Raw genomic sequence first — 15,556 nt, forward strand, 5'->3', positions numbered from 1 at the left:
GCAATGTAAATGCTATCGAAGACAGTGCTGCCAAAGCGTAGTTACTAAACACAGCACAACCTTCTGAAATTCCTCCACGAAAGCAGACGAAGTAAATATTACAGAATTCGAATCAAGAACAGCTGCTAACATGAGTAACATACAAGTAGGTATCTTCGGAGTAGTGAAACAACTTAAATCACTTAAGAAAAGCAAGTCTTCCGTTCCAGAGAGTATGCCAGTTGGGCTCTATTCAGAGTGTGCTGATACAATAGCTCCATTCTTAACAATAATATTCAACCCTTCGCTCCACAAAAGATCCATACTCAAAGACAGGTCTAACCATTATTCAGGAAAGGTAGTGGGATTAATCCTCTAGAGTGCAGGCCTATATCATTAACGCCGATATGCAGCAGGTTTTTGGAACATAAATTGTGTTCGAAGATTACGAATTACCTCGAAGAAAGCGGCATATTGACACACAGTCAACATGGGTTTGGAAAATATCGTTCTTGTGAAACACAACTAGCTCTTTATTCACATGAAATGTTGAGTGCTATTGACAAAGGATTTCAGACCGATTCTGTATTTGTAGCTTTCCGGAAGGCTTCTGACACTGTACCACACAGGCAGCTTGTAGTGAAATTGTGTGCTAATGGAATATCGTCTCAGTTATGTGACTGGATTCGTGGTTTCTTGTCAGCAAGATGAAAGTTTGCAATACCTGACGGAAAGTTATCGAGTAAAACAGAAGTGATTTCTGCCATTCTCCAAGGTAGTGTTATAGGCTCATTGCTGTTCCTAATTTACATAAACGATTTAGGAGACACTGTGATCAGACATCTTAGGTTATTCAACATGACGCTGTCGTTTATCGACTAGAAAAGTCATCGGAAGATCAAAACAAAATGCAAAACGGTTTAGGAAAGATCATTTATATGGCGTGAAAATTGGCAATTGGCCCTAAATAACGGAAAGTGTGAGGCTATCCACATAAATTAGTCAAATGTAAAGGGCCTAAATTGAACTAAATACCTAAGAATTACAATTACGAACAAGTTAATTTGGAAAGAACACACAGAAAATGTTGCTGGGAAGGCTAACGAAAGAATGCGTTTTGTTGGCTGGACAGTTATGAAACGTAACTTCTCCACACTACGCTTGTCCGTCCATTTTTAGAATACTGCTGAGCGATGTGGGATCCTTACCAGATATGATTGGTGGAGTACATCGAGAAAGTTCAAAGAAGATCAGCACGTTTTGTATTATCAGGAAATAGGGGAGAATGTAACACTGTAACGATACAGGATTTGGAATGGACATCATTAAAACAAACGCGTTTTATGTAGCGGCGGAATCTTCTCACGAAATTTCTATCACCAAATTTCTTCTCCGAGTGAGAAAATATTTTATTGACGAAGAGCTACATAGAGAGAAACTATCACCTTAATAAAATAAGGGAACTCAGAGCTCGCACTGAAAGGTATAGGTGTTCGCTTTTTCCTTGCGCTGTACAGGATTGCATTATTAGAGGATCATTGCGAAGGTGATTCGATGAACCCTCTGCCAAGCACTTAAACGTGATTTGCAGAGTATCCATCTAGATGTAGATCTGGATACACCATAAAAATAAATAGAAATTTCAACAAAACTTTATGTTACAATTTTTCGATATTAAACTACTGGCATTGTAAATATTTTGATCAACCTAAGCGAAAGTGTATTAATATGTATTAAATAGTTACTGTAATACGATAAAAAATATAAATATTGTCGCAAATGACGGTAACAGTTCTAGGGAACTTTTTCCTTGAAATTCAGTTTTCGAATATTTAATCACCGAAGCAGCGGTTTCAGACTGAGTTTTCCATTCGTGCTTGTTTGGATGACCCTGCAGCGCCGCGTGGCGGACAGAAAGGAAAGCGTCGCAGACAAGGTAGCACTGACTGTAGACTTCGGCTTTGTGTCCATGTCTGACGACGATAATCTGTAAAAGTGTCTAAACGTGCGTCATACGAGATACTGTCTGGTGCGGCTCTAAAATTGCTGGGTCACGGAATGCAAAATTTCGCCGTTGTAGTAATTGTTTGGAATATCTGAGCCTTAGCTGGAGTAGGAACAATGTCCTCTTCAGGCATCGGAATGAGCTATGTCCACCTGGTCAGAGACGAGAAGAAATGGTGCAAATTTATGTGCCATTAAACTTGTCGTTGGCACAACAACTAAGGCGATTACGTTGTTGTAACTAATTTTCTTAGAAAAGGACAAGTAAATTACATTCATATAGGAATATGTGTTTAACTTAGATCAAATTTGGAGAATGTAGTTTTATATCGTCAGACGCTTTTAACTATCATTCACTTAAGACATTTTGCACTCCTAATTTTCTTGTATAGTTATGTTTGGGGTGTATTATATTTTATTGTATAGTTAATGTTTTATGACTAATTTACAATTTTTATACAATATTTTATTACAGTCTTACGACGTTGTCTGACACTTGTAAAAGTTCATAAAGTGGTCACAACGCGTATCACAGAAAGCAGAGGGAACACGGGTGATACTCCCGTTGCCACTGCCAGGGACCATACACATATACGTCTGCAGAAAATGGTTACTGAAAAGAATTAAAGAAACTAATAAATATTCATAAGAATATTTGATTTTGGACACTACACTTTTACAAGTTTATTATTAAAATATGGATTAAATATGGATTAAAATGAATGGGACGGAATCGAACGTGCTCTTCGACACGCCGTAATTTATATCATTTTCTTTGTTGTACACTGTCTTTACACAAAAAGATTGTTTGATGTCACAATACTGTACTTGCTATATGAATCGAAGGAGAAATGCGATGTGAGTTTTTGCGTACGACTAGAAAGTTTTCCTTTTAAATGTGCCATTAGATTATACAAGGGTTTTTCTTTTAAATGCAACACTGACGCTCTTCTTCCACATATGTTCTATATGAGAGTTTTCATTTACATTTCACAAATGTTGACGGACTTGTACTGGATACGCTACAAACAACCAGACATTATTTAAACTTTTTCTACATTTCTGAGGACGTTCCTTGAATTTCAGCATTCAATGATGTTGTTACGCGGCCTGTCATGTCACTGAAAGTTACTGGATGGGGAGAAACATTGAAGGATTCTCTTACAACACTTCTCCTCCCACAGCCCCTCCACAACAGAAGTTACACATGTACGACCAGCCGATTGTGGAGGCCAATGGTCTAGTGTCTTACGGTCCATCCATCCTTGAGGCAGCTCAGTTTTAAGAAATATTCTTACTTGCTGGTTCACAAATGTAATTTTCGATATGTTACCACAGTTGTGGTAGAAGCCAGACCTCCAACATATCCAGGGACTAGATTGCTGTAACCGCCTTTCCCACAAAATAGAAAGAGGCATAAATATCTCCTTGCAAAACGGCGCTACAGGCATGAAGCCTTGGAGAGGTCATCTCGTGTTCGGTTATTCTTACGTTGTGCCAGTACACTTTTCATCTTAAATGGAACATAGCCTCATCACGGAACACTAAACACCCCTTACCATGCCCAGAATTGTTCACAACACTCTACACATTGTTACTCACGACCAGCATGTAGGGCCTGGAGCAACTAAATCCTGCGTAATTTGGGTCACAAACCTCAGCGCAGTACAATCCAGAAAGATACATGGGCAATGTCCAAGTTTTGACTGGTAGTTTGAGCTGGCTTTTGTGAGCTACGTGCAGATGCCTGTTGAAAGGAGTCTGAGTACTGCACTTGTGAAATGGAGCGACCTATTGGTTGTCCTAACATAAGCAGCCATTGTCTTGAAACTGCTGGTAACATTGTTGAAAGCTTTCGGTCGGGGGAGGTAATGTGCCGCGCTCTCGGCAAACATCACATGCCACTCTTGTAAGCGAATTGCCATTGCAGAAACAGAGACCAGAAATCGCCTTTTGTTGCAGCACTATCACTAGCTCCACTCAAAGCATACTGGATATAGAATGGGTGACCATAACCACTTGAGGGTGAAGTACCATATTCGATGCATCAGTTGATGTCTGCCCAAAAAGAAGATAACATGTTGTGAAGTTAGAGGATTCTTTCTGAAGCACCCTATTTTGTAACACTAGTGACTAGTGAGGTTGCCAGATTTCACGCATGTGATCGATGCATAGTGATCATTTGTCGTCTAAAGCCAGGGCGAGCTCATTTGTTTGTGTTGTGTACATAGTTCCGCGTACTCAGCGCATACACAACTTTCCTACTAGAGCGCGCCCCGCTAAGCACAACAGCGCAGGCGCAGCGCTCGTCCATCTCCGCACTACGAGATGGCGCTGTCTTAGAGACGGACCAAATTCTGCCTCCGCCGATCCGCATATTAATAGGTCTCGCAGCCAATGAGATTTCGGCTAATGTAGAACCTTTTCTCCTCACGGGTCACACTCACGCAGTGATACCTGAATTCTCAAGGAATTATAACGAGTGTACAAACCGCCGATTACTTAGTCTGCCTTAGTCTGCCTTAGTCTGCATCAGTCTGCATTTGTCTGCACCAGTCTGTACGAGTCTGCAATATTCTGCACCAGTCTATAGTCAAGTTTCAGTTTGCGCCTCATAAGATTATGATATTCCTGTACATAGCCATGAAGATATGTGTATAGACACTTTGTCAAGTATCAGAGATATGTGAGAATGAGATTAACGTACCAAAACCAAAGGAACTTCAGATTGTCAATTGTAAACAGCATCCAGAATCAAGTTAAATAATTTCTATGTTTTTTTATTATTTTAATAAATGTGTGTGAAAATTAATGAAGTTCTGTTTAAAATTGGTCACTGTCAATCTGCTACTCTAAGTGTGCAAGTGGCATTTCTATCGTCTGACCTAATGGCAGAAGATAAGCATGCCACAATAAGACCACGAGACATATTGCTGACACTCGCCTACTTTTTTAGAGCGACAAGTAAAATAATCTGATGGTGTGTGTACCGAAGGTCTTACAGTACGCACACCACAGTTTGTTTATAAGGGGAGGCCGTCGTTGCCGGGTTTAGGCCAGCTGCGGTAACAGAATCGAGGCGCATGCGCTGCACTCTTTCTCAAAAGATTTTAAGGGAAGTATTCTCCAAGAAAGATCCTCTTTGCGTTACTTGCACCTTTATTTGTCAGCTTCATGATGAAGTGCCTATCATCCGGTTAACAGTCATAACTGTTGTTACTGTGATATTTCTATTTTAGTAAAACACTTTGGAAAATTCGACATAGTTTGCAATGATAAATAGGGATCCTTATGATTTTGTGAGTGGTGCATATTACATAATATATTGATGCATACGACATTTATCTCACGAATTGAATTTTTCTTTAGACTTGGGTGGGCTTTAAAGGCACATTCGCATGCTGAGCTTTTATTAGGGGAAACATAATTAAAAGTAATGAAATAAATAATTTAAGCCATAGATATAGTCCACAGCTGTATAAATATTGTATGCAGCCACTAGAAACATTTGAAGATTTTTGATCATGATATTATTGGCGAAAGAGGAGGAGTCACCTTTTGTTTTCTAGACCATGTCCACATCAGATGTATTTAGGCGCACCACCATTAATACTATAGTATTTCATTATTTTATTCACGAGTGGCCACCAAACGGCACTCGTAATTCCGTAATTCAGGTCACAATGTAAGTGTAATAACTGAAATTGTGTTTTTATTTCAGAATATAGTTATTACTAAGCTACATATGTTTTATTTTGTGTCTTTAGTCATTGCAAGATTGTTGGGTGACTTGACGTGGCAAAAGGTTCTGTACGTTTGAGCAAAAAGTCGTCCAGCTCGAACCACCATCGTCTTTCGGTGCTGTCTTTTCACGAAGTCCGATGTTAGAAAAATCGCACAGACAAGAAAATGGTTAAAAATACATGAACAAACCTTTAACGAAAGTGCTATGCTCAAGCGGCGAGAGTTTGTATAAATTTACTGAAATTGAATTACTTTAATTCACTGCGTAGTCTCGATCCAGGTTCGAAGAATCCAAAGAAAAAAAATTTTTTTTTGAACTGGCGACCATGACAGGACGCATTGTTATATTTACTATATTATCTTCCTTTTGTTACATGCTTATTGTGAAAGACGTACGAGATACAAGACGGGAATACATTGATGTTAGACTGATAACAGTAATGGATGTCGACACCTGAAATTACGCTGCAGTCGTGGATACAAGGTAAGGTGCAGCATCTTTACATCAGCAATTTTCCCCAAGCGCTTTGTATTATAGTAGCTTTCGTGGTACATATGTCGCAATTTTCCCTTTCTGTAGCAGTGATTTTAAGCTACGTCGCGGTTACCAAAATCATTTTCATTATTCTTACAGTGCAACAAAAGAGTTTTATCAGTTCACAATATGGCCTTCTTTAGTACTGTGCTACATAATATGGCGTGCAACCAATAGTATTCAAAATTACACCATTACTTTCCACAATAAATTTTCTTGTTCAGACATTGTTGCAGAGCGAGTATAATGCTTTTACATTTATTCTGAGTACACACGCGATGTTAAATTGTTGTTGTGTTATATATTACGAGTGGCATGGTATTGACCAAAAAACAACTAGCAAAGATACTGCAAATACAGACGCAATCTGACTCTGACATGCCGTTAAATAATGAAAGTGAGTTTACGGTTCACACCAATACTAACAAGAGGCATGTTATTGACTGCTCTGGTGACGTAAATTTAGAAAATAGACCGTCCACCAGTAATATGCTTATGTCTAGATCTGAACAAATTTTGGTGTCTGACGTCATGTCTAACGACGTGAAGGGGGCGGAAGAGTTGCACAATACTAGTATTGCCAGTATGTTTGATGCTATTATGAAGCTGATGAATGAACAAAAACACATGATGACTGTCAACAAAAACCAGATGACACAATATAAACAGGACACTGACGCACATATCGACCAACAGATGACGTCCATATGCGCCACTTTGTAAACAGCTCATGACGAGATAGAAACACGATATGCTGAAATTAAACAAGATTTAGCTGCACTCAAAACGTCAAACGACACTTTGTGTAGCCATGTTGAGGAGATAAATAACACAGTGACTGGACAAGTGTACGAAAAATGGCTCTGAGCACTATGGGACTTAACTACTGAGGTCATCAGTCCCCTAGAACTTAGAACTACTTCAACCTAACTAACCTAAGGACATCACACACATCCATGCCCGAGGCAGGATTCGAACCTGCGACCGTAGGGACAAGTGTACGACCTCAGCGCTTAATTATCAGAGCTTTCATTACAATAACAAAACACAAATAAATATGTTATAGATATCCAAGCACAAGTAAACAATCTCAGTAAAACATGCGAGTCTGTAGTTATTCAGATTAAATATTATGCGGCAGTGCATTAAGATATAAAAACGCGTAATGCCGATGTCGAAAACAAGGTTGAAACAAGTGACAAACAGTTTTCTGATAAAGTAAGAATACGCACTGACAGCCATTTCTCACGCATCAATACAGAATTTCACAGTTGGAATGAGCAAAAAGACAAATATTTTGACGACTGCTTAGAAAACAAACTGCCTGCTGTTGTCCAACACACTGCCTCGGAATTTATAAATAGCAACAAACACGTAATGAGTCAAGCAGCACAATCTGCCGCTGCGCAGTCGAAACAGTTTGACAATTACGCACAACCAGAGTGCAATGACTGTAATAGCAACCAAAACACACGGTTTGGCAGTGAATACAAATATGTTTATGAAGCATACACACCACACACTACGTACTCACAAGAACAACAGTACGCACCTCGAAATAACACACTGCAGTGCAGTCGTGAGAATTATGAACAACATTTTCCTTGCCATCCGCCAGTTGAGCCTTACAGTAATCATTCTGTAACTAAACATTACTATAATGCCAAGGAATAGGAGAGCCTCATGAAACATAGCGAATTTCTGCCATTTATACCTGAAAAAAGAGCCGTACATCCTGTCGTCTTTCTTAAAGCCGTCAGAAATGCATTTCCTTGTACGTGGAGTGACCTTAAGAGAATATGTTGTCCGTTATAACCAAGGCGACAGGTGCGTCACCTACGAACAATTTGAGAGAGCCTTTCTATCTAACTTTTGGTCTCAGTCTGTAAAGGAACGACTTCGTAGGCAGATTGTGGATCCTGAACCATTCAATCCTAAGCACGGCAATTTGCGCAGGTATTTCGAGAAATATTAAAATATGGGACATCTCCTTGACGAGGTGGTTACAACGCGCGAAATCCTCCGCGCATTGAAGGCAAGGCTGCCGTTTAATATCAAAGAAAAACTTCTGCGCATCCCAGACTACGACGCAGAGTATTTTCCACAGGGCTTAATTACGAGGACCAGCGGTACGTACGGCAAAACAATTGCTACAATGTTTACACCAGCGCCATGCAAAATACGCAGGGTAGCCAACCTAATTCCGGCGCACCGGCTGCTGCCGGACACGCAAGCCAACGGAATCAACCACTTCATATGGCAACTGTATATACATATCAGAACCAACATGCTCCACACATCACAAACAGGAATTATAAAATTTCTTATTCTACTGGCGGCAATCCAAATAAGACACCGCGCAACAACAACAACAACTACCACTTCAACGGTAAAAATAATTATCAGAATGGTAAGAAAAATTTTAAGAAAAGCAATAATGACTGACAGTCCCCACCAAACCAGCAACAGAGCAGGAGTAAAAACAACTACGATGCCCCAGTGTCAAAACACTGCGACACCACCGCAGCAAAACAATAATACAGGCCAGTGGCAATTGCCGCTGCCGCAAACGCAAACTCAGAACTGTAATCCATTTACGAAACCACAGGTGACTCAAAACATGAAAACGCAGCGGCCGCCACAGTTCGAATACTGGAACAATCAATACCCAAATGTAAATATTATCGAAGTAACTAGTGATACTCCACCTCCGTGTGTGCCTGCACTCACTAAAAATGTGACGACGTCAAACTAAAAACAGACACTACTGTGCCCCAGGTCGTGGCTGTGGAAGAATTGGGGGGCGACTTCAAATTAAATTTATTATTTGACACACTCACTTTGCAACAGCACGATGATCAGGTACCTGACAGTTGTATACAGCAACCACAGTTTTTCATAAGGTATAATCATGACGGAAACTTGTCTGATGAACTGTACTCAATATCGTTCATCATCCAATGAAACCGTTTTGGTCCCAACTATTGGTGTTTTGGGTGGTGTTCCCACAACTATTATTCTGGACACAGGAGCGGCTTTTAGTGTCTTGTCCTCTTGGTTTTTACAAGAAAATGTGTGAGTTAGAACCCGTACCACAGTATCGTGTCCAGAACCGTAAAATTTTAACTGCCGTAGGCAATAAGTCTTCTAGGGTTTAGAAACAGGTATTTGTGACAGTCAAGGTAGGTAATGGAATCGTACAGTGGCCACTCCTCGTCGTCCAACACCTGGTCACTAATTGCATTTTAGGTTTAGAGATATTGTGCGAGATGGGCAGCATTATTGACCTCTAGTAACGTAAATGTATACTTAGAGATAATGGCAGTGAAATTTCTATTGACCTGGATACCAGGACTCTGAAGAACGATAAATGTTGTACAGGGTACATGATTCAGTTAATACAGGATACTAATGATGTTGACATACAGGTGCCGAGTTTGAGGACTTGAAAACTATAACCAGTAATACATTATCAGAAACCACAGCTGTCACACATGATGAACGTAATGAAATTAGTGATGTTTTGTCCAAGTATATACAAGTATTTAACAAACTACCGGGTGTGATCTACACTAGTATGTATAAAATAGAAGTTAAGCCTCACCATATTTTCTTCAACAAATCCTATAATGTGCCACTATCCCAACTACCTGCTATGTGGCACGAGTTGAAACAATTGTTAGAGCGGAAAATTGTCGAACGTTCCATGTCGCGTTATTGCAGCCCTTTACTTGTTGTAAAGAAACCCAACGGGAATATCAGAGTTGTTTTGGATGCTCGTGCAGTTAATGAAATTATTTTACCTGTTCGCACGAAACCGGACATTTCAGAGGAGCAACTCCAGAAAATTTTAGATTCTAAGTATTTTTCTACGATAGATCTGACCAATTCGTTCTGGCATGTCCTAATCACGCCAGATTCTGGAAAGTATACTGCATTTATATTCGGGGGGCGAACCTATCAATTTTGGGTCCTTCCCTTCGGTCTGAACGTCAGTTCAGGCGTGTTTATCACTACGTTGTATACTGTACTTGGTGATGAATTGGTTGAATCAGTTACCACATTCATTACCTGCTCATAGTTAATATGACTTGGTCTGATTACATTGATACTTTGCAAAAGATTCTATATAAATTCGCACAAGCTGGAGTGACAGCTAACCTCAAAAATTCGAAATTTGCTTGCACTGAAATTAAGTATCTTGGGCATTTTATTAATGCTACAGGTACACGACCTGACCCAAGTAAGTTAGACGCAGTGACGAATTTTCCTAGTCCACGGACTAGAAAGCAGTTGGAATCTTTCCTTGGACTTTGTTCTCTCTTTCGACGATTGTTACCACACCAACTATTAAACCACTAACATCTATTGAACCTACTCAAAAAGAATCAGATATTGATTTGATCTGACCAGTGTCGGAAAGACTTTGATAGTATTAAGCATGCTTCGGTTAGCGGAAACGTTTTGGATCACCCTGATATTAATTTAGATTTTTGTATGTCATTTGACGCCACATCCTATAGTTTTGCCTGTTGTTTGTTTCAAGTTATAAAGAATGGAGAACAAGAACATATTGAAAACTAATAGTTTTGCAAGCCGCACTCTTAGTGAATGTCAACGCACATACTCTGTCACAGATCTTGAAACACTCTCTATAGTGTGGGCCTTTAAGATATTCCGTTATTATTTGTATGGTAAGCACACTAAAATCTTTACTGACCACCAAGTTCTCACATTTCTGTTAACTTGTAAGATGGTACATCGCATATTCTCACGTTGGGCTTTGTATTTGCAAAACTATTCCTTCGAAATTGTGTAAATTAAGGGCAAAGACAACATCATTGCCGACACACTGTCTCGTCTACCTCAAGGCTTGAGTGAGTGTAACTCTGACCTGGGGAATGTGAACGGTTACCGAATACTTCTTATGCAGTATAAGCTATACCACTAGTATTATACCGACTTATGTAGAAATATGTCGACGTTGCAGAAATCTGATCCTCACTGGAATAAGACAAGAGTTTTACTCACAAATCAACCTGACCAGCCTTTGTCCAACCGATATTTGATACATAACGATGTGTTATTTCATCGCCATAATCCTGAAGCCATTACTTGGTGTGTTTTTTTCCTATGGAATCTGAACGCAACCTAATTTGGCACACACATTTTATTTTGGGTCATTATGGTAGCAAGAAGTGCCTAGCAAAGCTTAGTACCTATTGTTACTTTAGCAATATACGAAGTAAGATCCTCAGTATATTTAAAACATGTGCGATTTGACAAAAATCTAAACCACTGAACCTCTCTACGAAGACTGATTCGCATTCTATTCTAGCCAGTAAACCTCTGTAAATTGTAAGTTCTGGCATAATTGGTCCGCATCTCACAAGCAGTGGTGGTGTGAAATATATTCTTGCATTTTACGATTTATTCTCCAAGCATGTTGAACTGTGTGCTTTGAGATATGCTACTGCCGCTGCCATCGTTCGTCGTTTCTCGTGTGATTACATTCCTTACGTGGGAAAACGTAAGCTATTTTATCCGACATTGCTGCATGCTATACTGGGTGCAAGTGGCGTGAACTACTCAAGGGTAATACACTCCTGGAAATTGAAATAAGAACACCGTGAATTCATTGTCCCAGGAAGGGGAAACTTTATTGACACATTCCTGGGGATCACATGATCACACTGACAGAACCACAGGCACATAGACACAGGCAACAGACCATGCACAATGTCGGCACTAGTACAGTGTATATCCACCTTTCGCAGCAATGCATGCTGCTATTCTCCCATGGAGACGATCGTAGAGATGCTGGATGTAGTCCTGTGGAACGGCTTGCCATGCCATTTCCACCTGGCGCCTCAGTTGGACCAGCGTTCGTGCTGGACGTGCAGACCGCGTGAGACGACGCTTCATCCAGTCCCAAACATGCTCAATGGGGGACAGATCCGGAGATCTTGCTGGCCAGGGTAGTTGACTTACACCTTCTAGAGCACGTTGGGTGGCACGGGATACATGCGGACGTGCATTGTCCTGTTGGAACAGCAAGTTCCCTTGCCGGTCTAGGAATGGTAGAACGATGGGTTCGATGACGGTTTGGATGTACGTGCCCTATTCAGTGTCCCCTCGACGATCACCAGTGGTGTACGGCCAGTGTAGGAGATCGCTCCCCACACCATGATGCCGGGTGTTGGCCCTGTGTGCCTCGGTCTTATGCAGTCCTGATTGTGGCGCTCACCTGCACGGCGCCAAACACGCATACGACCATCATTGGCACCAAGGCAGAAGCGACTCTCATCGCTGAAGACGACACGTCTCCATTCGTCCCTCCATTCACGCCTGTCGCGACACCACTGGAGGCGGGCTGCACGATGTTGGTGCGTGAGCGGAAGACGGCCTAACGGTGTGCGGGACCGTAGCCCAGCTTCATGGGGACGGTTGCGAATGGTCCTCGCCGATACCCCAGGAGCAACAGTGTCCCTAATTTGCTGGGAAGTGGCGGTGCGGTCCCTTCGGCACTGCGTAGGATCCTACGGTCTTGGCGTGCATCCGTGCGTCGCTGCGGTCCGGTGCCAGGTCGACGGGCACGTGCACCTTCCGCCGACCACTGGCGACAACATCGATGTACTGTGGAGACCTCACGCCCCACGTGTTGAGCAATTCGGCGGTACGTCCACCCGGCCTCCCGCATGCCCACTATACGCCCTCGCTCAAAGTCCGTCAACTGCACATACGGTTCACGTCCACGCTGTCGCGGCATGCTACCAGTGTTAAAGACTGCGATGGAGCTCCGTATGCCACGGCAAACTGGCTGACACTGACGGCGGCGGTGCACAAATGCTACGCAGCTAGCGCCGTTCGACGGCCAACACCGCGGTTCCTGGTGTGTCCGCTGTGCCGTGCGTGTGATCATTGCTTGTACAGCCCTCTCGCAGTGTCCGGAGCAAGTATGGTGGGTCTGACACACCGGTGTCAATGTGTTCTGTTTTCCATTTCCAGGAGTGTAGCATTAAGAGTATTTTATCTCAAGTTATAATCCCCAGTGTAATCCCACTAAACGCGTGTTCCATGAGATTAACAGATGCATGAGAACCTACATTTCTACCAAACATACCAATTCGGTAACATGTGTGGCTTTATTTGAAGAGGTACACAACAACCTCAATGTTTACGAAAACCCATACGCTCCTAATGAGCTCATCTTCGGTTGCAAAGTAGACAACGATTGGACAACGTCTTTACCAATAGTTTCTTTTCAGTAAACAAAATACGACGAAAAGGTAAGGGAAGTCTGTGCGACGCTGACTGCAGAAGCCAAAATTAGGAACAAACCTTAAGCGCGTACTGTCAAGAGGAAGCAGGAATTTATAGCTGGTAAGTCAGTGATTTTGCGTACTCACCATAAGTCGTCTGCTCTTCAGCGGCGCAAAGCGATGTGGCGTCTGCTGTGCGACGGTCCTTATTTTATGGTCAGGATTCCACATCCTGGTGCATATCTGCTGTAGCATTCTAAAACAAACAGAATTATTCGACTATATGCTCACCGTGATATTAGAGTGTACAATGCCCAACAGTAAACACGTCTATGGATCATGTGTAAGTTATACAACAATTATCAAATGCACGTTCCTCACAGTACTTCTACAGAGAAACTACATAGTATAAGAATTTTGTTTCAGCTATTCTTGTCAGCAGCAGAAGGAGAAAGAAGAGATTCGTCTTCGCCGAATACTTACAGCAGTCACTTAAAATATTAAAGCAAATTTTATATTAACTTTTATACAGGTGTGAAGAAGACATATTTTCAGCCTAAGAGATTGACTTTCTGCGCCATCAGTCTTCGCCTACTAACGACTGATATACGTGAATAATTAATCATTCTATACCCATACACTTTCACCTTCAAACTGACTGGATACGCATCTCACCACTGAACACACACACTTACGGGTAGTTAAGGCCTTGCTTACTCTGCCCACTTACACTATTGTCGCTAGTATTTTTTGTGTTTCATGTTAGTTCATTGCTTTTGTTAATTGCTTATTTGTAGTTGTGCGCTTAGTCTTATTACTGGTGCGGGATGTCGTGTATAATCCTCCTCTATTTCAGGTGACATCATTTTCAAAAGCTAAACATAGATCTAAATTTGCAATGATTTAAATACTGTAAATATTGTAAACTTATGTAAAGCTGTATGAAAAATATTTCTACGTGACCAATCATACTTGTCTGAAGAGAAGAGGAATATGTCTCTATGTTTATGTAAAGCCAATATGTAATATGTCTGTATGTATTTGTACCTGTGTAAAAAACCTATATGTAACATTTTTCCATGTATTTTATGTATTTAGGTATAGCTAAAGATATATAATCTCACTTGTATCTGTTATCTGTACTTGTTACGTGTGTCCATGTGGGAAAGTTATGAGACTTGCATAACCTGAAACTATTGGCGAACGTTTACTATACGTCACTGAACTTGTAACTACGAGGAATCTTGTGTGCAAAACCGCACAACTAGGAAAGACTATTCATGATATAATTCTGTGTGTACAGACGTGATGAACTATTTATGTTTGAAATTTGTTTACTAACTGTTGATGTAGAATCGTGTTAGGAATTGTTTGCGTAAACACTTGACGATGTACATTTGTTCTACGTCACAACTATTTGTGTACGAATATTTGTATATAGTGAAGTCATAGTGAAGTGCACCGACACTTTGAGGGCATCGCAAATTGGTATTTACTGCGCTGCATCTCTCAATGTCTGTATCTCTACAAGTGTGTATAGCAAGAACTGGTTCCCTACTGCACCTACGGTCGCTTTGTTCCAAAACGAGGCAGACCACTCGACGGGTGGAGGAATTTTGGACGGGTCCTCAGGGAGCAATATGTTCTCGGAAATGACGGACACTCTTAACTGGTCTAAATATCGTGGCGTCCGAGGTCCTGCTTCCGTGCCTTAACGAACTAATTGCTGTGGTGTGGGAATCTACCAGTCTTCTATGTACGAGCTAGATCAAAAACAGTGACATCGATCTAAATAAACTGTGTAACCTGTGCAAAAATATAAACTGTGCTACAAGTCATCGTGCACACGCATCTGTATCAAAACTGCGAACTATGACATTTAATTGCCATTGACAATGCTCACCTTTATAAAGTTACTGTGGTGTCACCGCCAGACACCACACTTGCTAGGTGGTAGCCTTTAAATCGGCCACGGTCCGTTAGTATACGTCGGACCCGCGTGTCGCCACTATGTGATTGCAGACCGAGCGCC

Source organism: Schistocerca nitens, chromosome 7 (genome assembly GCF_023898315.1).
Source record: "Schistocerca nitens isolate TAMUIC-IGC-003100 chromosome 7, iqSchNite1.1, whole genome shotgun sequence".
Lineage (NCBI taxonomy): Eukaryota > Metazoa > Arthropoda > Insecta > Orthoptera > Acrididae > Schistocerca > Schistocerca nitens.